The sequence below is a fragment of the Chiloscyllium punctatum genome, chromosome 10, assembly GCF_047496795.1.
Source record: "Chiloscyllium punctatum isolate Juve2018m chromosome 10, sChiPun1.3, whole genome shotgun sequence".
NCBI classification, from domain to species: domain Eukaryota; kingdom Metazoa; phylum Chordata; class Chondrichthyes; order Orectolobiformes; family Hemiscylliidae; genus Chiloscyllium; species Chiloscyllium punctatum.
Genome location: NC_092748.1, coordinates 21,171,489 through 21,195,198, shown reverse-complemented (window position 1 = coordinate 21,195,198; position 23,710 = coordinate 21,171,489). Strand labels below are relative to the sequence as shown.

General features: G+C 41.4%; 1 protein-coding gene across 1 annotated transcript in view; it reads left to right on the top strand.

The window, feature by feature from the left end:
• Positions 1-23,710, top strand: part of LOC140481772 (uncharacterized) — a 561,406-nt gene that overhangs the window by 166,094 nt on the left and 371,602 nt on the right. The gene's annotated exons all lie outside the window — the stretch shown is intronic.

Sequence of the window (23,710 nt, the reverse complement as noted above, 5' to 3'; positions counted from 1 at the left end):
TAACATTCCTCCATAACTTCCAATGCCATTTTAGTCCTCCATTTAAATCCTTATCTTTATGTTTATGTTTGTTCTGTTGCTGTTTTCTCCACCTACTTTTCTATACACCCAGTCTGCTGTCAGCTACTACATCCTCATAGTGCTTTCCAAATTAGTTTTGAACCTTCCCTCAGGAAACTTAATCTTTGCAGAAGATGGTTTGTCTTAGCCCAAGTTCATGAGCAATCCATCCATCTTGTACAGCCACCCCACACCCACCCCCACCCCCACCCCCAGAATATCTAGGATGCCTTCCCTCCTGCACCACTTCTCCATACATCTATCTACCATAGCTTCCTCTTTCTATCGTCAGTAGCATGTGATACAGGGAGCACTCCATAGATGACAATCTTTGGAATCCTGTTCTCTAAAATCTTTGAGCTCCTGTAAACCTGCCCATGGGACTTTTTCTACCTATCTTATTGATTCCAACATGTATCAGGAGATTTGGCTGTTCCCTTTATCCTCACACAATGTCCCATAGCCCTTCTTTTATATACTTTACCCAGCTACCAGGGTATGCAGTGCATCATTCAGCACACATGTTCAAGGCTGTAGAAATGATTGTCTATCTTCTGACTATATAATCCCTTTTAATAATTGTTTTCTTATCCACCTGTATTGTTATGTTGATTTTAGTACTGGACAAGTCAGATCGCAAACCAAAACTTGGCTGATTAAATCATATTTTATTTTGGTTTTCATGCAGTAGTCTCTTACTGAAACATAAGTGTGTAATAATGCAAATTCTGTTTTAACAATCAAACAGAAGTGAAATAACTGCACAGAAGCTAGTTACCCATTTTCAGCCAAAGACTTCACATGTGCGTAGTACATGAACTCTGACAGTTAGCTCAGAGCTGGTCCCTAGAATAAGGGGACTCTAAGACTTGTTTAAATGTGTCAGCCAAAGTTCCCTGATTGACCCAGGTTAACAGCCTAATCAGGGATCTCGTATTCAACGAGACACAACTGGCTAACCTCATTCCAATCACTACATCCCTCTCACTTTAAGTAAAGTGATATAGGCCTGCTCTTTTTCTGATAGCTTCTTCTAGGACATTTTTGCCGCAGATCCAGTTCCTCTGACTTTGACACAGACAGCCTGTATTGGACCGTAGATCGTCTCTTGTGCCTGCAGTGTCTCAGGAGAAATTCCTCCCCTTAAAGAGTCATTGAGTCATACAGGACGGAAACAGATCCTTCTGTCCAACCAGTCCATGCCAAACATAATTTCAAACTAAACAAGTCCCACCTGCCTGCTTCTGGCCCATATCCCTCCAATCTTTCCTATTCATTAATCTATTAAATGTCTTTTAAAGGTTGTAATTGTATCCACATCCACCATGCTTCTTGAGGTGGTAATGGTATCAAGGCTGCATTCATCTCGAATGCTGAGGTTTTTTGACGCTAGACAAAGGGGGAGAACCCATGGTTCTGACAGCCTTTCTGGCTGTTCTGAGGGGCCAAGTATGTTTGGCTCCCACCCCATTTATGAGGTAGCAGCTTTCATGGGATCTACATGTTTGTTCAGGACTGCATACCCTACCAAAACTTTGTAGGTCGTGGGAATTGACCTTGCCTCGTACCCATGCAGGGCCATTTCCATGGTTTTGGCATCAAGCTTCGTACCCCAAAGTAAACTGTCTCTTTCACTTGGGGGAAGCATTTGGCTGGCCTTGATGTTCCTGATGTCATTTCACCCTACTCCCTCCACGTCTGGAAACATCAGGTTTAAGCTGGTGCAGAGCCTTTTCCTCATCAGCAACTCTGCTGGACTTACCCTTCTAGTTGCCAGGGGGGTGGTTCTATAATTAAACAGGAACTGGAGCAGTTTGGTATCAAGTGCAGCTGTGGGCCATTTCTTTAAGTCTACCTTCAGCATTTGGACTGCTCTTTCCACCAAACCATTGGATGATGGATGGTATGGAGCTATGTGAACATGCCAAATGCCACTCGACTTTAGGAAATACTTGAAATCCCTGCTGGTAAGTGACATCCCATTGTCCGTGACCAGTACTTCCAGGAGTCTGTGTATCACAAATGATGCACATAGGGATGACATTTGAAAAACTGAGTTTGGTGAATGGACTCTGTGCCACATTCAACAACTGTGAATGGGCATCCACAATGAAAAAGAACATTGAGTCCTTGAAAGGAACAGCATTGTTGATGTGCAATCGAGTCCAGGGTTTACCAAGCTATTCTCATGAATATGGGGAGCTGCTGGCTGTAACTTTCATCCTTGTTGGCACTCTGGGCACTGCTCCACTACCGTGGCGATGTTGGCATCCAGTCATGCCCACTAGACATCTTAATTTTGGAAATCTCTGGATAACCCTAATGGAGTTCAGCCAAAGTTTCTGGCAGCAATCTATCAGGCCAGTCACTCTTGCTCAAGAGTGTGGTGCTGGAAATGCACAGCAGGTCAGGCAGCATCCAAGGAACAGGAGAATCGACGTTTTGGGCATAAGCTCTTTATGAGGAATGAGGCTCATTTGTGATGAAGGGCTTATGCCCAAAATGTCAATTGTCCTGCTCCTCGGGTGCTGCCTGACTTGCTGTGCATTTCCAGCACTCCACTCTCGACTCTGATTTCCAGCATCTACTTTCTCCCAGTCACTCTTGCTCCCCATAATAATATGCTCCCCATAATAATATCCTCAACGGTGATCTAGTCTTGCTAGGTCCAGAAAGGTTTCAGTTCTGGTTGTGATGGCCCTTTTGTTTCCTCCATCATCACCAGCTGTTTTAGTTTTGCCTGGACATGATCTTTGCGTCCACAGTCTGATATTGTCAATGGTGACCGGAAGGGTGTCCAGAAAGTTTAAAACTGACTGTTCAGGGGAGGTAAGCACCAGTGTTGTATCTGCCAGTGGGAGGCAGCTCAAGGCATCCTGGACAATGTTCCAACTTGCCACTATAGGCACTCAGAATAAAAGGCCGTCGCTGAATTCGACTAGAAGCACTGGACAGCATGGCTTTGTCTTCTTTAAGCTGCCTTAGCAGGGGTTTATAGTCCATTATTATTACAAATTTACGTCCATAAATGTATTAGTGGAACTTTCTCACACCAAAGATGACCACCAAACTTTCCTTCTCCATCTGGGCGTATTTGCATTCGGCATAAGCCAAAGTCCATGAAACACGTGCTATTGGGCGTTCCTTTCTATTGGGCCAGGTTATGTATGAATTTTCCATAATAATTCACTAGTCCAAGGAAAGACCTATGCTGTGGTACAGACATGGTTTGGGAATAACACCAACTCTTGACTCCAAGATAACCATTGATCGCCCTCACTTTATCTTCCAACAGGTGTAAGCCAGTTTTGTAGCCCAATTAGGTCACTTGGGGTGCCTGGAACACACATTTTTCTCTATGGTGTACACCCACCTGGGTTATTAGCACATCATCCAGATAAATGGTAACCTGGGGTAAACCCTGTAAAATGTTTTCCATCGTCTGCTGGAAAAGGATGCAGGCTGATGATACCCCAAATGGAGGTCTTGTATATTGGTCCAAATTCTAATAGGTATTAATTGTGGCATACTTCTGGGACTCCTCATCTAATTGCAATTGCAGGCATGCATAGCTCTGTCCAGCTTTGTGGAGGACAGCCCCTCCGCTCCACCAGTTTTGCGTAGAAGTCCTGTGTGCAAGGGATTGAGTAATTATCCAACCACGAGAAGCTGTTTACTGTTTGCTTAAAATTCCCACAAAGGATCCACATCACCAACCTTGTTCCAATCACTAAAGTAAGTGTTTTTAACTGAAGAAATGGAAATAAAAGATAATAATCCAAATGACCAATTTTAACACATTTCAGATTTTAAGCAAACAGTAAAAGTATAATCCCAAAGGAAAAAGATAGCATTTGTATGGAACTCAAGATACTCTTTGTCCACCCCAGTCCAAATCAAGCACCTCCACGTAAAATACAAAGTCAGAAGTTACATGACACCAGCTTATAACCCAACAGATTTATTTAAAATCACAAGTTTTCAGAGCACTGCAGACTTCACCTGATGAAGGAGCAGTGCTCCAAAAGCTTGTGATTGCTAATAAACCTGTTGTCTATAACCTGGTGTCATGTGACTTCTGACACTTTGCATAGTACTCATTTAGTACTCACACCCAGTCCCTGATTCTAACGAAGGTGGTTTAAGCCACTTCTGTCTTTAACTTATAGACTGGAACTGCAGATAGCTTCTTCCTGGAGCTTTTAGACACCTGAGTTGGAAGCTCAGTGGTTAGCACTGCTGCCTCACAGTGTCAGGGTCTCAGGTTCAATTCCAGCTGTGGATGACTGTGTGGCGTTTGCACATTCTCCCCATGTCTGCATGGGTTTCTTCCAGGTGCTCTGGTTTCCTCTCACAATCCAACGATGTACAGGTCAGGCGAATTGGCCATGGGAAATTGTCTATAGTTGTTAGGTGCATTAGTCAGAGGGAAAATGGGTCTAGGTGGGCTACTCTTCGGAGGGTCGGTGTGGACTTGTTGGGCTGAAGGGCCTGTTTCCACACTGTAGGGAATCTAATCTAAATGAACTCAGCTTTAAGTTACTTCTTCAGGGTTTTCTTCCAACACTTCTGGTTTGGGAATAACACCAACTCTTTACTCCAAGATAACCTTGTTCACTATATTCTATAGGAGAACGTGAGGACTGCAGATGCTGGAGTACCAGAGTTGAAAAATGTTATGCTGGAAAAACACAGCAGGCCAGGCAGCATCCGAGGAGCTATATTCTATATCCTTCCCTTCTCAGGAGCACTGACTAGTATAGCCATTTTCAACCAAGGATTTCACAGGATAGCCCAAAACTAAAACTAATACAAAAGAAAGCCCACTAAGCTATGGGTGTTTAACCCTGACAGAAAACAAATCCAAAGATCACTGACAAATCTTAAGGCTCCATTATTTACTTTGCTGGATCACAAATCAAAATAAAGGAAACAAAAATCTGTTAGTGGTGTACAAAAACCCATTAATTCGAAAACTAGGCCTCAAAAGTTTTTTTTAAATTACCATGCCTACAGAAATATGTAGAAGTTAATCATTAAGAAGCAACTGACAATAAATGATATTGAAAATACAAGTAAGTAACACAGTTGTTATTCTTGAATCTTGGCTAGTATTCAATACTGCAGGTGTCCACACTTTAGGAAACCTGCCCATCTGTTCCTCTAATATTTTTAAAAAATGATTCATTCAGGGGATGTGGGTATTCTTGCATGACTAATTCTTGCCACTCCCTAATTCCTCAGAGGCATTTAAGGTCAACCACGTTGCTGTTGATTTTGAGTCCAGATCAGGAAGGTATGGTAGATTTTCTTTCCTAAGGACACAATCAACATTAGGTGAACTTTGTATTACAGAATTTTATTGAATTCAAATATCACTATCTTCCATGTAGGATTCAAATACATGTCCCCAGCCAGAGGTTTTGGATTAATAGTCTATGAGATTACAGCTACACCATGGTCTTCTTGTGCCAAATCTCCATAATGCTTACCTACTTTCTTTCTTTCTGAACTCTTTGACTTTTATATAATTGCATAGAGCTCAGAAAGGAGGAGTACCTTTAAGACAGTTAGATGACATCAGGTCATGTGATGTTTTATAATAGTTCTCACCTCACCTTCAGAATTCGCAATTGGCCTTGTGCATTGTTACAGTGACATTGTTTGATACGTGAATACAGTTGTGATACACCGCAAGACTTCTATGCCAACAATCGCCCTGTGAATGTTCAATTAGAAAACGTATAGGGAAACACTCACAGCAGATCATACTGGCAGTGGTATTTGACCTATGAAAATACATCATGGTAGAAGTGATTGGCAGCTAGTGGGTACTAAGCATTAGTGACAGCTAGTTGGTACAAAAGGTGACTGCATCAGTGGCGGATGTGAAATCCTTTTTCATAAGTATTGCGACTCATCTACATGAATGCAAACTTTAACATTGAAAACGATAACAAGACCAAAGTACAGCTCGTTTTGTTATAACGTGTTTTTCATCAACACAAATTCGCTGTAACTCGATTGATGAATAGGAGACGTTGTTTCTAAAGTGCAAACTTTTAAAACATATGTTGGCAGTAACGTGATTGCATTGCCAACACTTTAAGTGTTATTTGTATTGCGCAATTCTTGAACAGCGTGGCATCACACAGGAATGCGACTAACGTGCTATAGAAGAAATGACTGTACTCCAATCCATTTTGAATATAGTAATCTCCATAGAGAAAAGAAATTTGTAAATAATCCCTCTCTTTAATAAAAAACAAGAGGCCACAGTTGATCTAATTGGAAAAAAAATCCAAGAGTTTGTCAAGTTGTGTGAGCAACTCCAATCTACTGAAATGATTCTCAAGCAAAACATTTATTAAGGCCTTCCTTGTGTTCAAACATTGGTCAATTTCTCCAGCTTGTTTTTTTAAACCAGTGTGAAAGCAGCATGATGAGGGGTAGTGAGATCATTGACCACATTTTCCACTTTGGAGGGAGTCTTTTGTGATGTAGTGTTTGTGTCCCTATCTCTGAGCCTGGAAGCTCAGATTCAAGTCCCACCTACTCTAGAAGTGTGTCATAATATCTTTGAAAAGGTTGATAAGAAAATATCTTAACCTACACTGATGAATTCCTTAAAACAGCCTTCATATGAAGTAAACAGATGGAGCAGTTATTAAGGGGTGGCACGGTGGCCCAGTGGTTAGCATTACTTAGCACTACGGGCTCAGGTTCAATTCCAGCCTTGGGTGACTGTGTGGAATTTGCATATTCCCCCCCTGTCTGTGTAGGTTTTCACTGGGTGCTCTAGTTTCCTCCCACAATCCAAAAATGTGCACGTTAGGTGAATGGGCCATGCTGTAGTGTCTGGGAATGTGGAGGCTAGATGGGTTAGCCATTGTAAATGTGGGGGCTGCTGGGTCTGGGTGGGATGCTGTGAGGGTCAGTGCAGACTTGATTTGCTGTAGGAATTTTAAGATTTACTTTGATAACTTTTTCAAAGCAAATCACTAGATACCACTGCTACTTTTATAAGCAGCAAAAAATAAAGGAAAGAAAAGAGAAGTCAGAAAAACAAACACATTACATTGCAACACAGCTCTTTTTGCACCAGCACATTAAAGATAAAGTCGAGAGGCAGCAGTGCTAACATTGTGCCACCGTGCCGCCCACATAGTTCTTGCTGCATTAGGACGTTATCTCCTTAAGTATCTGAGCAGTTGTGAAATTGCTGAACACTTTGCAATCATCAGCAAACATCTCAACTTCTGACATTATGATACAAGGTCATTGAGTCAGCTGAAGCTGTTTGGCTTCCCAATTCCCATTGTCTCCAGTTTTGTTAGGGCTTGATGCCACACTATGTCAAATGCTGCCTTGCTGTCAAGGGCAGTTCCTCCCCCTCACTTCTGGAATTCAGCTTTTTTGCCCATCTTTGTAAAAGGCTGTGATGATGTGGGCGGCACGGTGGCACAGTGGTTAGCACTGCTGCCTCACAGCGCCAGAGACCCGGGTTCAATTCCCGCCTCAGGCGACTCTCTGTGTGGAGTTTGCACATTCTCCCCGTGTCTGCGTGGGTTTCCTCCGGGTGCTCCGGTTTCCTCCCACACTCCAAAGCTGTGCAGGTGAATTGGCCATGCTAAATTGCCCGTAGTGTTAGGTAAGGGGTAGATGTAGGGGTATGGGTGGGTTGCGCTTTGGCGGGGCGGTGTGGACTTGTTGGGCCGAAGGGCCTGTTTCCACACTGTAAGTAATCTAAAAAAAATGCCAGGATTTATAATGAGAGCCCACATGAGTAAGCAAGTTATTGCTAAACAAGTGCTGCTTGATAGCACAGTTGATGACCCCTTCCATTATTATTGTTAATAATCTAAGGTAAACTGATGGAATGGTAATTGATTGGGTTGTATTTGTCCTGCTGTTATTTGTAATGACTGGGCAATTTTCCACATTTTTGGGTCGATGCCAATGTTGTAGCTGTACAGGAAAAACCTAGCTATTGGTGAGGCAGGTTCTGGAGCACAAGTCTTCACTCAGATTACCAGAATATAGTTAGGTACCAAGTCTTTGCAGTATTCACTGCCTCCAGGTATCTCTCTGTATCATTGGAGTGTATCAAACAGTGTGAAGATCAGAATCTGGAATGCTGGGAATCTTCAGAGGATGCTGAAATGGATTGCCCATTTGGTTGAAGAGTATTTTGAATACTTCAGTCTTATCTTTTGCAATCATGTGTTGAACTGGCCCATTGATGATGGGGCATTTAATGAGCCTCCTTCTCCAGCAAGTTTTGATTGTTCACCTCCATTCACAACTGGATGTGGTAGGACTGCAGATCTTGGCTTTGATCTGTTAATTGAAGAATCGCTGTTTATCACTGTTGCTAATGCTGTTCGATGTGCAAGTAGTCTGTTTAATGTTTTCAGATTGACATTTTTTAGTATATCTGGTTTGCTCCTATCATGCCATCCTGGACACTTCATTGATCCCCTAGCTTGATGGTAATGGTAGAGTGGGGAAAATGTCATATTATGAAATTGCAGGTTCTGTTGGAGTACAATTCTGTTGCTGCTGATGGCTGCCTCATGGGTGCCCAGTCTTGAGATGTTAAATCTGTTCAAAGTCTCTTCCGTTTAGCACACTGATAACACAATACAACATGATGGAAGGTATTCTCAATGCAAAAATGGGAATTCATCTCCATGGAGGACTGTGCAGCTGTCACTATTACAGATATGGACATGAACAAATGCATCTAAAGTAGGCGGCTTGGTGAAGATGACATCTCATTGGTTCCCTGAACACACAAAGTCTAGTGGCATTGTCCATTAGGATTCGACTAGCTTAGTTAGTAGTAGTGCTGCCAACACACTCTTGATGATGAACTTCAAAGTTCCTCACCAAATGTATATCTTCTCTGCCACACTCAGTACCTCCAAGTGTCATTCAGCATGGAGAATTAATGATTCATCACATTATGGTAAACAGCAGGAGTTTTCTTTGCCTTTGTTTGACCTGATGGCATGTGACTTCATGGGAGTCAATGCTGAGAACTCATTGGGTATCTCCCTTCTGTATGTCTTCAATCTTGCCACCACCTGCTGGCAAGACAGGATATCACCAACACCATTTTGGGCATGATGTTGTTTGGGACATTGTGGGAGATGTGATTCCAATGAGTATGACTGTGTTCAACTGTTACTTAACTGGCCTGTGAGACAGTTCTCCTGGTTTAGTCACTTACGCCAGACGACTTTATACAGTCGTCAGGGCTGAGTTATCTTTGTCACAGTGCCTTAAGTCGATGCTATCTGATTTGTCTGGTTTTATTTCAGGACAGTACAGGCCTTTTGGCCCACAATATTGTGCTGAGCATTTATCTTAATGTGCACCCTCTCTAAAGCATCTACATCCTTTCTATAATAAGGCAACCAGAACTGGACACAATATTCCAAGTGTGGTCTAACCAGGGTTTTATAGAGCTGCAGCAATACCTTGCAGCTCTAAAACTCAATCCCCCTGTTAATGAAAGCCAAAACACCATACACCTCAACTTGGGTGGCAACTTTGAGGGATCTATTTAAATGGACCCCATGATCCCGCTGTTCTTCCACACTGCCAAGAATCCTGCCTTTAACCATGTATTCAGCATTCAAATTCAACCTTCAAAAGTGAATGCATTTATCCATCTGCCACTTGTCTGCCCAGCTCTGCATCCTGTCAATGTCCTGTTATAGTCTGAAACATCCCTCGACACTATCTACACCACCACTGACCTTAGTGTCATTAGCAAACTTACTAACCCACCTTTTTACTTCTTCATCCAAGTCATTTATAAAAACCAGAAAGAGCAGAGGCCCAAGGACAGAACCCCGTGGGACACCACTGGTCTTCGACCTCCAGGCGGAATACTTTCCATCCACTACCACTTGCTGTCTTCTTTCGGCCAGCCAATTCTGTTACCAGACAGCCAAATTTCCCTGTATCCCATATCTCCTAACTTTCTGAATGAGCCTACCTTGGGAAATCTTATCAAATGCGTTACTAAAATCGATATATGCCACATTCACTGCTCAACCTTCATCAATTTGTCTCATCACATCCTCAAAGAACTCAATAAGGCTTGTGAGGCATGATGTGTCCCTCACAAAGCCATGCTGACAATGTTTTTCCAAATAGTCATATCACTCAGAATCCTTTCCAGTACCTTGCTCACCACAGACATAAGACTGACTGGTCTGTATTCCCAGGGATTTCCCTATTCTCTTTCTTGAACAACATTCGCTGCTCTTCAATTAGTCGGTACTACTCCAATGGAGAGTGAGGATGCAAAGATAATCCCCAGAGGCCCAGCAATCTCATTCTTCGCTTCCCATAGTAACCTTCGATATATCTGGTCCAAGGGACTTAATTATCTTGATGCTTCCCTGAATTTCTAGCACATTCACTGTCTTAATATCAATCTGTTCAAGCCTATTAACTTGGTCAATGGTGTTCTCACCATCAACACAGACCCTCTCTCTTATGAATATTGAAGCAAAAAAAATTCATTCAGGGCCTCCCCTACCTCTTCAGACTCCAAGCACAAGTTCCCACCTCTATCCTCTCTCTGATCATTCTCTTATTCCTCACGTAAGTGTAGAATAAGCACTGAATGACTTGATAGGCCTCTTCAGAAAGCTGTTGAGATTCCATCACATTGCTATTTTCTGGGTGTCGCATGAAGGAAGGACCATTAAGGATGGCAGTTTCTTTCCCTAAAGGACATTACAGAATCCCTACAGTTTGGAAACTGCCATTTGGCCAAACAAGTCCACATCGAGCCTTTGAAGACTATCCCACCCAGATCCATTCCCCTATTACTCTACATTTCCCCTGACTAATGCACCAACCTATACATCCCTGAACAATATGGGCAATTTAGCTTGGCCAATTCACCTAACCTGCACATCTTTGGACCATGGGAGTAAACTGGAGCACCTGGAGGAAACCCACACAGACACGGGGAGATTGTGCAAACTCTATACAGACAGTCACCCGGGTCCCTGGTGCTGTGAGGCAGCAGTGCAAACCAGTGAACCAGATGAGTTTTTTTTGTGACAAATGACAATGGTTTCATGATCATCATTAGATTTTCAGTTCCAGATTTTTTATTAATTCAAATTCCAACATCTGCTGTGGGTCCCTGGAAAAATTACTTGTGTTTCTGGTGGTAGTCCAGTGATAATACTACTAGACTTTCCTCTTCTGAAAGATCTATTACATTCGTCATTTTGCTTATTAAAAGAAAATCCAAATCTGGGATGAAATCTGGCATGTTTCAGCCACCAAAACAGTGTCCAGCATTTCATGACTTTTGCCAGTTGTATATTCTACAAAGAAGACATTGGACAAAAATGTGTATAACATTCAAGGGCTAAGAGAAACTCAAAATGCCACCAAATGCTCCACCACTGCACGTGATGAGGAGTCAACTAAAACAACAATATTAAGGATGTTTCCAAAATTTCATCCATTGCACAGAAGTATCACAATAATGTCCAAAGGGTATCTACAATGTTACAGCGAAGTTCGTCAGTGCATGTGGTCAATTTGACATTCCACATAGACCTCTGAAAGATGAAGCTTTTACCTCAATAGGAATGGATAATACGCACTTTATTCCAAAATTGATCCAAAACTGTTGCCAGGGCAAATGTCATAGCTTTGTGCATATTTTATGAGCTGTACTCAGGAAATCGGCAGATCTGGTGCAATCCACACATAAGCCAACTATTCACAATCGATCTAATATCTCATACTGTCATATCTGTTTTAAATGTAATGATGATTTCTTAGAGTCGGTGCCTGAAATCTTTTAAATGGTTGAAACAGTTGATCCACTTGTTATTGACCTACATTGGTTCTCTAGTATGCAGATCCATCAGAGTATCTGATACAGGATGATTGTATTTGGATCAGCTGTGACAGCTGTGGTAATCTATTGCATTACTGAAATGGAAACTCAGACTCTAGTTCCATGTAAAGCTTTTCAACAAGCATTCCAATTGTCATATCAAAATAAACCTTTGGACATTATATGTCAGAAGCCACTCACAAATGCATCTCCATGACTCCAATGACTACTTATGAAGGTCCAAGGGTACATTTTAATGGTTTAATGGAAACCAGGTTGCCAAGTGACCACTTCTGATGCTTCAAAATCAACTTGAAAATTCTGCTGAAAATAAAGTGGATACTTTTGACTTTGAATTAAAAAAGACAGTTTGAATGTTTATTTAGCACTGCAGCCTCACAGTACCAGGGACCCGGGTTCGAATCCAGCCTCAGGCGACTGTGTGGAGTTTGCACTTTCTCCCCATGTCCATGTGGGTTTCTTCTGTGTGTTCTGGTTTCCCTCCAAAGTCCAAAGATGGTTAGGTGGATTAGTCAGGGGAAATGTGACGTAATAGGAAAATGGATCTAGGTGGGATACTCTTCAGAGGGTTAGTGTGGACTTGTTGGACCAAATGGCCTGTTTCCACTCTGTAGGAATTCGAAGATTCTATGAATATTGATCTCATACATTTTGGCCACAGCCAAACAGGACAGATCCAGCAAACTGCACCAGATGATGACCAGCTGCAAAAGCTCAAAAAGATCATCAGTGCTTGGCCAGCACATATTCAACAGATCATTGAGCAAGAACATTCTTTCTGGTCTTGAGTAAAGAGATTCTCCATGGACGTAATATTTAAAAGCAAATAAGTGATCACTCGATAAGCTGTATGACAAAGTATGCTGGACCATATGTTACATAAATGCAGAAAAATCATGAGATTAGTACTTGCTTCTATTTTCCCAGCATCAGTAAGGACATAAATCAACTAATTAAGTCAACAAATCAAGAACACCTTCATAGAATCCCTACAATATGGAAACAGGCCATGTGGCCCAACAAGTCCACACTGACCTTCTGATGATGAGTAAACCACTCAGACCCATTCCCCTACCCTATTACTTCACATTTCCCCTGACTAATCTACTTAACCTACACATCCTGGAACGCTATGGACAGTTTAGCGTGGCCAATTCATCTAACCTGCACATCTTTGGATTTCTTCCTTTTTCCACATAAGAGTCTATTGGAGCCTTGATGCAAGATTGCAATTGTATTCAAGGACACAGTTACATTCTGGTGACTAACTATTTCACTAAATTCCCTTTAGAGTGACTAGTGTACTGAGTGTTTGACACATCGACTACCATATTCAGTGTAGGGTGACACAATAGCTCAGAGGTCAGCACTGCTCCCTCACAGTGCCAGGGACCCAGGTTTGATTCCAGCCTTGGGTGACTGCGCGGAGTTTCCAAATTCCCGCAGTCTAAAGATGTATAGGTTTGGTGTATTGGCCACACCAAATTGCCCAATAATCTTTCAATGGTTATTGCCTTCACTGACCATTCTGCAGGTAATTGTTAACAAGTTGCCACCTGCTTTGCCATATCTTATTGTGCACAGGATGGGGCACACAATACAAATTAATGTATCAAGTATGAATTATGAGGGATTTTTAGGTCTTTGCTGTTATCTCAGTTATTGATTTGTTTCCCAGCGTGAATGCCAATCGCTGCAGGCTACTGTTAAAATTGTCAGTGGTGGAGTCTCCACATTCCACTGGTTTTCTTACATTGCAATGTATATGTGAAATGGGTCTTTGAAAAGTCAATATCTTAAAGTTTACGAAAAGCAATTTCTCCAGTGTAGAAAAATTTGGTCAGTTAAATACTTTGCTCAGCGAAAATCAAATAAAATTCTACTTCATTCTCTACAGAGTATACCATGAATTATTTATAGTTATGGATTTATATTTGTGTGCAATCCTAAACAGCTTCAGTACTTTGAGAATTTTGCTATTGGCTGACATTCAAAGCCGTGATCTTTAAGAAATTAAAACTAAAATATTCAAATGGCATCTAAATTAAAAGTTCTTAATGCTCATCATATAAGGTCATAACACCATAAGATGTAAAATTTGAATGAGGACAGTTGGCCCATTGAGTCTGCTCTACTATTTGATCATGACTGAAATAGTTATCAACCCCATTCTCCTGGTTTCTCCCCATAACCCTTGATCCCCTTATCAGTCAAGAAGTTATCTATTTCTCTCTAAAAGATGCCCAGTGACTTGGCCTCCACAGTCATCTGTGGCAAAAAGTTCCACAGATTTACCACCCTCTGGCTGAAGAAATTCCTCTCATCTCAGTTATCCTTTCTTCACTCTGAGAGTATGTCCTTGGATTGTTGTCTTTCCCAGCAGTCTTAGATACTCAGTCATTGAATATGTTGAGGGTAATGATTGATTGATTTTTGGACACTAACATGAATCAAGGACTTAAGGGTATTAAGGGTTTAGATATTAAAAATACTTTACCTAAATGTTCATTGGTGAGACAGACAAATGGACACAATTTGGTTTGAGGATCAACTTGATTTTATTAACAAAGCACTCCTTGTTTTTTTTTAGATTAGATTATAGTGTGGAAACAGGCCCTTTGGCCCAACAAGTCCACACCGACCCATTCCCCTACATTTACCCCTTCACCTAACACAATGGGCAATTTAGCTTGGCCAATCCACCTAACCTGCACATTTTTGGATTGTGGGAAGAAACTGGAGCACCCGGAGGAAACCCACGCAGTCACGGGGAGAATGTGCAAACTCCATACAGAGAGTCGCCTGAGGTGGGAATTGAACCCAGGTCTCTGGCGCTGTGAGGTAGCAGTGCTAACCACTGTGCCACCGTGCCGCCCATAAAATCATCATGTAATCATTTCCCAAATTCCCACAAGATTTAATCTCTATCTAGCTCTATCCATCTGAGAAAGGAAATTACTCACGATGATCCACATGTTTGAACTGGCCCATTGAAATGTCTTCCCTCTCTGGCAGAGGGCTTGCCCTCTTCCGTAAAGTTGGATCTCGCAGATCTGGATAGATTTTTTCTTAGGTCTCCTTGAGCTGCTGCATGATCGTTCATCACGAGTCATGGCAGTGAGTCTTCTTTGAGGGGATGGCTTCCAGATGTGTATTTTTATCCCCTTTGCTTCCACCTTATCAAACATTCTGTGTCCTTTGGCGAATGCGGTCATGAATGGGGTTCAAAGCATCTGGTGAGCTACACTAAAACCCCTTACTGTTGCCATGCCAGAGAAGCGTAAAGTGCATGTCATCAGTCACTAGCTAAGGTCAGGTAGCCAGAAAGTCTGATTGATACTTAGCCAATACACAACTCTGGTTATAACTAGATCCCCCTAAACATTTATGACCTCTGACCTTGGTTTCCACTGTTTTTGTAGCTGATAGCTGCTGGCAGCTTTTAAATTTAGTTTGGCTGATTTCTTGTCAGGCCCGATTCTTCCAGCTTATGACTGTAAAATTTTGGGCCCTTGGCTACTTGACCTCAATGGAATAGTGCAGAAAGGTGAAGTTGAGGTAGAAAATCAGCTGTGATTCTAATGAATAGCAGGGCAGTCTTGATGGGTCAAATGTTCCATTCCTGCTCATATTTCTTTAAGTTCTGAAGTCCTCCCAGTATTGTTTCAATATAATTATTGAATCAGCTATTTGCTGGATTCTATGAAATTATAAAAGGACATGGGTCTTGATGCATAGTGGAAGTGACTTGTCTTGTGAAAATGAAAAGCAAGCAAATACTTTGAACTCTACATAAAGAAAGAAAGAGATATGGTGAATTTTATGCTCCTGTCAGGAGCAAAGTTTCCCCACCCCAACATTAATTGGCCTAGGCCAGGTGTTCTGTCTCTATCTGACTGGCAGTTCTCTGGGCCCTGTAGGACCACTTAAATAGTGAATTCTGCTGGGACTGCATCCAATCCTCAACAGACACGATTGATGGTGCCATACCAACATGAAGTGAGGGATAGTTCACCAGGAGCAGGCTTCTAGGTCTCACTGAATTGGGGGTAGAAGAGGGGTGGTCAGTAGATATGTGAGTTATAAGTTGTTTTGCTAGAAGCATGTAACAATAACTACTTTGAAGTCCTGAAAGAACTCTCACGTGTAGTCAGGTACCTGAATGTACATATTCCTCGACTGAGGAGAACTTAGTTGAGAAGTTTCACTGAATTCTAGTGAGCTGGACTTTTAATGAGATGCAAGTGGACGCAATAGGCTTCACCCTCTTTCCTTTGGGAAGATCAACGAACCTTCTAAGCTCAGAGAACTTAATTTCAAAAGCTAATATTACCATTGAGATTCTGACGTTGGTTCCACCATCTGCCTTTCTGTCTGATTCCTTTAGGAGTGGAAGATTCTGCTAAAGTTGTGATGTTCTTTCGGAATCTCAGTCTAAATTTCAAAAATGGACATATAAGTCTCCATTTGCCAAAATTGCAGAGGGGTTTGAAATTGCTCTGCCTGACTTGCAGGGGGGATAGTAATACTGAGGTAAAGATTCACTATTTCTGCATGTGGAGAGATGAAGAAATGAGAACTGAAATTGGAAAAAGAGAAGATATGACATTTCCCCATAATAAAATAGAGAAATTATTGTCTGGAAAAGCCTAGGCAACAAGATTGCAGAAGAGGTTTTTTTCAGAAGAACAATGATTGAGGAAGTATTAGAGATGGTTTCAATGCATAGGATTCACATAAAATAGAAGGGATACATGCCTGCAACTCATGTCTGTAACGTATCATAGTAAATTTCCCATAACATATAGAATTTCCTATTACAGAGTGATTGGCAGACCTTTGCTTTAACAAATACCACTATATCAGAAATAGTAACTATCATTGTTCCAATCAGTGCTCTGATCAAGATAATCAGACGTAGTTCAGAAGGAGGCCATTCAGCCCCTTAGCTGGCTCTGCCATTCCATGAGATCATGGCTGATCTGATAATCTTCATCTTCACTTGGCCACCTGATCTCATCATCCTTAATTCACTTAACAACTGGAAATCTGTCTCTTTCAGCCTTGAATATTCTTAATGACTCAGCCGTGATCGCTCTCTGCAGTGCAGAATTCCACAGGTTCACTCTCCATTGAAAGAAAAATGTCCTTCTTCTGTCTTAATGGATGACCCCTTACTCTACAATTCTGCCCATTGGACTTTTTCCCAATGGGAAAAAGACTTTCAGCATCTAGCATGTCAAGCTCCCTAAACACCTATTAGGTTTCAAAAAGGCCTCCTCTCAATTAGTATCAACCTACACAACCTCTTCATGAAAAATCCCACTAAATCCATACCCAGTGACCTTGTCTGTATTTCCTCTGATACTATGTTCCTTGGGTAAGGGCACCAAAACTGTTCATAGTATTCCAGCTGTGGTCTGACTAGTGACTTATCTAGTTTTAAGATATTTCCTTACTTTTATACCCAATTCCCTTAGATATAAAGGCTGATATTCTGATTGCTTTCCCTATTAGCTGGTGAACTTGGATGCTAGTTTTTTTCAAAGAATTCATGCACTAGGACTACCAAGTCCCTGAGCTGTAGTTTTCCGCAGTCTTTCTCCAGTTAAGTAACATTAACCTTTTCTATTCCTCTGCCCAAGTCACGTTTTCCCACATTATAATTCATCTGCCAAATTTTTGTCCACTCACTTGACCTGAATTTGGATAAATATCCTTCTGGAGATTCCTTACCTCTGCCTCACTACGTCTTTCCCACCTATTTTTAGGTCATGTGCAAACTTAATGATAGTCCATTCACTTTCCTTATTCAAGTCATTAATATATATTGTAAATAATGGTAGCTCCAGCACTGATCTCTGTGGCATTCCACTAGTTACAATTTCCATCCTGAAAATGCACTTTTAACTTCTTTTTTGCAATAATTAGGCAACCATCTATCCATGATGATACAGGGTAAAATTGCCACAATTCCAGATTAGAGAGAGTGCAAGACAATTGCTGATGGTTTAACCTGAGGGTCACCACACCTCAGATGAAGGGCAAGGTTGAGAAGATTGGACCTTCATGATAACCTCAGTTGGAAGTGGAAGTTGAACCTGTGTTGTTGATATCACTCTGTCTTGCAAACCAGCTGTCTAGCCAATTGAGCTAAACGACCCCCTGCATGCTAATATATAACTCACAACAATGTGCGTTTAACCTTATTTAGTTTTCTTACCTGGATAGTATGGATTGTATCTTAAGTAGACTTCTGTGGTGCCTTATCATAGAAATCCAAGTATATTACATCTACTGGTTCCCCTTTAGCTAACCTATCAGTTACCTTCTTAAAGAACTGTGGCTTTTTAAATATTTTTCCAATTGTTACTACTAATCTTTGTCACATTATGTGTTTTTTTTCTTTTAATTTGACAGTATCATTTTTTTCTTTTAATTTGATGGCGTCCTTAATTTCCTGGTATACCATTGTTTGTTTATTCCCTTCCTAGAACCTTTCTCATCACTGGGGCATATCTTTGCTGAGTCATGAACCATTATCTGAAACATCTTCCATTGTTCCTCAATTACTGTTTCTGCTAAATGCTTTTCTCAGTCCATTTCAGTCAATTCAGCCCTCATTCCAATGCAATTACACTTATTTAGGTTTAGCACAGTTGTTTCTGACCCAAGTTTTTCACTCTCAAACTAAATGCTAAATTCTTATGATCACCCTTTCCAAGGGGATCTTTTACGGAGGTCATTTATGAAACTTTCCTACCTATCACACATTAATAGATCAAAAATAGTCTGATCCCTGGTTGGATCCACAATATTTGGCTCTTCCTTTTGCTTTGTGTGCCTACTTCTCTCCTCCTCCAAACCCTGCCCCCATCCAATTAGAACACTGTTTCCAGCACTATACAAGTGAAACCTATTCAAATCATAACAGCTCCCTTCTAAGGCCAGCACTGGTGCCAGTGCCCCATGAACTGAAATGCATTCCTGCCACACTAATCTATAAGCCACACGTTTAACTCCTTCACTTTATTTTCAGCTAGTAATCCTGTGATTATAATCTTCAACGTTCTGCATTTTAGTTTAGCTTGCAAGTGTTCAAATTCTTTCAGCAGAACCTTCTTTTCAGTCCATCAATGTTGTTAGTACTACATGGATGACAACAAATGAATCCCTCCCCTATCACTTCACATTCCTCTCCATACTAAAGAAAGTGTGCTTAACCCTGGCACCAATTCACTCATCCTCCCTGTAGTCCCCACTCTCACCCACACAGTTTTCAAGAATCTTGTAACTGTTTGGTAATTGCAGAGACTGAGGCTGTTCAATTTTAACCACCAGTTGCTCATATCTCACACCTACAGCCATACTCTCTTGTTTCTCATTACAGGCCAATTTTGAATTTTACCTCTGTGACTGCTTTCTGGAGGGAAGCGTGTGTGGAACTGAGAGTGGCACACTGGCACAGTGGTTAGCACTGCTGTCTCACAGCACCAGGGACAGGCAGGAGGCTGGAAGATCACAGCAAGCCAGGTAGCATCAGGAGGTGGAGAGATCGATGTTTCGGGTTTATCCTTCTTCAGGACTGGGGGCTGGGTGTGGCAGGAGCTGCAGACTTTTCCATCCTGTCCCTGCCCAATCTGTAGCTCCTCCTACACCCACCCCCAGTCCTGAAGAAGGGTTACACCCAAAATGTCAACTTCTCCACCTCTTGATGCTGCCTGGATTGCTACGTTCTTCCAGCCTTCTGCCTGTCTATTTTGGATTCCAGCATCTGCAGTTTTTTTGTCTCACAGCACCAGGATCCCAGGTTTATCACAGCCTCAGGTGATTGTGTGAACTTCTGCACAGTTTCCCTGTACCTGTGTGGGTTTCCTCCAGGTGCTCCAGTTTCTTCCCATTGTCCAAAGATATGCATGCTAAATTGCCCTATTGTGTCCAGGGATATGTAGGGTAGGTAGATTAGGCATGGGAAATGTGGGGTTGGTTGGAGAGGTTGGGGGCCTGGGTGAGATGCTCTACAGAGGATTGGTGTGACTTGATGGACTGAATAGCCTCTTTCTGCACTGTAGGAATTCTGTGATTCTAATTCTTTGTGATGTAACCCTTCTGTGATATAACTAATTGTACATGCTTATATTCCTTAATCTGGATTCATAGGTCTTTAAACTGCAAACGCTTGCTACAGGTGTGTTTGGTCTGGATTGCATTGGAGTCCGGCAGTTTTCACATGAGATTCATAGTTCAACAGCAGTATATCACCCATCCTGCCATCATTATTGCATTGATTTAATTTATGAAATCATTGCTCTAGATACCCTGCTGTTAAGACATTAATGCTATTTTACATATATAAAAAAAGTATCAATCTTCTCCTTAAGCAGCTAGTTTTAAATAAAGAAGAAAGAGAAAAAAGACACGAGAGACCTATATACAAAGTGTAGAAACATTCAAAAATTGTCATTTTTCTCTGCACTTCAGACACACTTATGGTTTGTGACATCACTCAGCAGCTGATTTCACTGCAGGTCAGCCTCTCGATTCATGCCTTTTCTCCTCTCCTGCTTACCTTTCACTCTGGAGAGTTTATGTCTTGCATTTAGCCTTAATTAAAGCACCTTTGAGCCCCTCTGCATCAAATTTCCTCAATGAACAAAATTTACGAAAGTATACTCACTCTGCCTTCATCCCAATCAGCTAAGGACTCCTTCACACTGACAATATTCCAAACTGACTGTGGTTCAAATTGATTTACTCAGAGACACATTTTGGCTACAGTGATCAATAACTCATTAGACAAAGCAATTCAGGTACTTGAATGCTAATGCCAAATCAGGCAACTGCATCCTTTAGTTAGGCTTTTCCTATAAAATTTACTTAAAGGCTATTGTCTGAATGTGACATTAACTCTAAAACTGAACTTGGAAAGCATATACTAGTTTTATTCCCACTTTGAATGAAACTTCTAACAGTATGCTCACTCTGCCTTTGTCTTATTCACTAAAGTTTCCTGCACACAAACACCTTCAATCACACTCTCCTGTCCTTGATATCAGACTAAGTTTGAGTTAAGTAATCTAAGAGGTATGACTGCCTTCTGGAGCAACGTGCCCAGTTAATTTCTATCTCACTGATGTGATGTAATGTCTACAGCTCAGACTCCAAACCCTCAATTGGAATCCTAATTTTCTTGATCTGTTAACATTTGCTGCAGATGTGTTCTCTATGGATGAATTTGCAGCAACATATCATCTGACCTGTTGTCTCTATCCCTGCTCTTTTCATTTCAAGAATCCCCACTCTACACTTTATTGTATCATTTCTCTTTTTTAACATGCTAATATCACTATACCTAGCAAGCATTTTTTCATAAAATGACATGAACACAAACTGAAGATCTTACTTTCAATTTCAAAGCAAGAAATCCTAACCAATCCGCCGATTTTCTTAGGCAAGATCAACCAGCCATCTCTCTCCTTTCTTCAGCTGCTTAATTCCTACACTCTATTGTAAATCAAGTGCTCACACTAGGTAGGCTACTTATATATGTTCCCAACAAAAAGGGTCAAGCTTATCCAGTTTCAGCTCAATATAAAAGCAAGAAAGCATTAAGGCACCTCAAGACTGCTTTGCCATTCAAAAGGATCATTGCTGAGTTTATACATGGATGCTTCAGCCAGAGTTCATCTGCTTCATTCATTTCTTTTTCTCTCTACTGTCTTTCTTCTTGGTGACAGCCTGAACTCCCAGCATCAGTGCAGATCCAGCAAAGCACCGCTTGGCCTGGTGTGGCCGTCTCCCGGCCTGGTGTGATGGTCACCTGAACACACTTCGCGGTCTCTCAGAGGCATGTGACAGTCTCTCAGGCTGAAGTGGACATCTGGCCTCGAGGTGATTCCAGAGAGGGCTCCCAGCCTCCAGAAGTGAAGCCCAGTGCAGTTGGAGTCAAGGCTTGGTGTAGAGGCTAGGTGCCAGCATGGACTGGGTTGCATGGACTGTTATTCTGAATTGTTTTATTTCTCTATTTTCTGATTTATTCCTATGATCTGCAACATTGGACTGCTTATTTCTTTATCCTTCTGATTTCTTTTCCTAAGAACAGGTACTGAGAATCTGTATCTAGGTACTTTATACCTAAAAATAACAAATGCTGGAGATCAGAGCAGGTCAGGCATCATCCATGGAGAGAGAGAGAGAGACAGAGCAAGCTCACATTTTGAGTCTAGATGGCTCTTAATCAGAGCTGACGTGAAGTGTGGAGGGCGCAGCATTTGTACAATAGTGGGAGGGGGGACTGGGGTTAGGGTGCTGGAGGAGAAAGGATGTTGATATTTCAGATTAAGTGATTGGACTGTGAGAAGCTGAACTATTAACATCCTTTCTCCCCCAGCACTCTATATTCTACCCTCCCCCTAACTATACCCCCAGCTGTCCCCTCCATACTTCATGTCAGCTCTGAGGAAGAGTCACCTTGACTCAAGCTGATAGCTTGCTCTCTGTCCATGGATGCTGCCTCACCTGCATTGATCTCCAGTAGTTGTTGTTTTCAGTACAGATTTCAGCATCTGCAGTAATTTGCTCCTACTTTATACCTAAGATGGCACAGTAAGTGACACCTTGTTAACTTTTCACTGTACACATTTGAGTACATGTGGCAATAAAGCTAATTTGTTTTCTATTCAACTTTGCAATTTAGTTTCAAACTTAATATCTCTCACCTAATTGGAACAATTAAATTTGATATAACACAAACTAACAGCCTCTCTGAGCTTATACCTAGCATTAGTGAGCTGCATGGAATTTGGACACACATATTTCTGTCTCAACAAAACAACATGTCTACACCATGAAGTCACTCTCTAATGCCTGTACATGAAACATGGGTGTAGGTTCTCTTGCCACCATAAAGGAAAGACTATTAGTTTAATAGTCTTGCTCTCAGTCTTCTAAAGAATAGGTATTTGCAGAGTCTGTTATGCTAAGGAAAGCATTAATTTTATTTAAGAAATATCTTATACAGTATCGATAAATAAAACAGAACATACTGGAAATAATCAGTAGATCAAGTAGCATGCATGGTGAAAGCAGGGATAACATTCCAGATTGACTGTGTTTAACCAGTGCTCGGACGAGGTAGAAAGGATGAAGTTTTAAGCAAGTAAAGGCAGGAAGTGTGAAAAAAAGGATAAAACAAGGTCTGTGATAGGGTGGATTGTGGTGAGATTGAATAACAAAAGATTTGGTGGATTAAGGTCAAGGGAGTGGGAATGGGACAAATAAAATAACAAAAGATATATCTATTGGAGGTGAGAATGACAGAATGATGTACAGCTACCATATAAATGCAATAAATCTCCAGGCAGCATTCAGGATGATTACATTCCTCTCTTCAGGACGATGTTTTACCTTAAAGAAAATATTTAAAACACAACTATCCGATAAAGTCTCACACTTGCACCACCATAAATTTAAGGTAGTCACTAATAAACCTGAAAGAGAGGTTAGTCAAAACTTTCTTCTCCAGGGAATACTTAAAATGTAGAACTCACTACAATGAGTAGTTGAGATGCGTGGCAGAGATGCATTTTAGGCAAAAATGTTTAATCACAGAAAAAAGGATAAGGTTTAGCTAATGGGTTTGGATGAGAGGAAAAATGAGAGGGAGGGTGAGAGGAGACCTGAGTGAAACATATGGACTTGGACCAGTTGAGCCAAATGGCTTATTCCTGTGGTGTACATTCT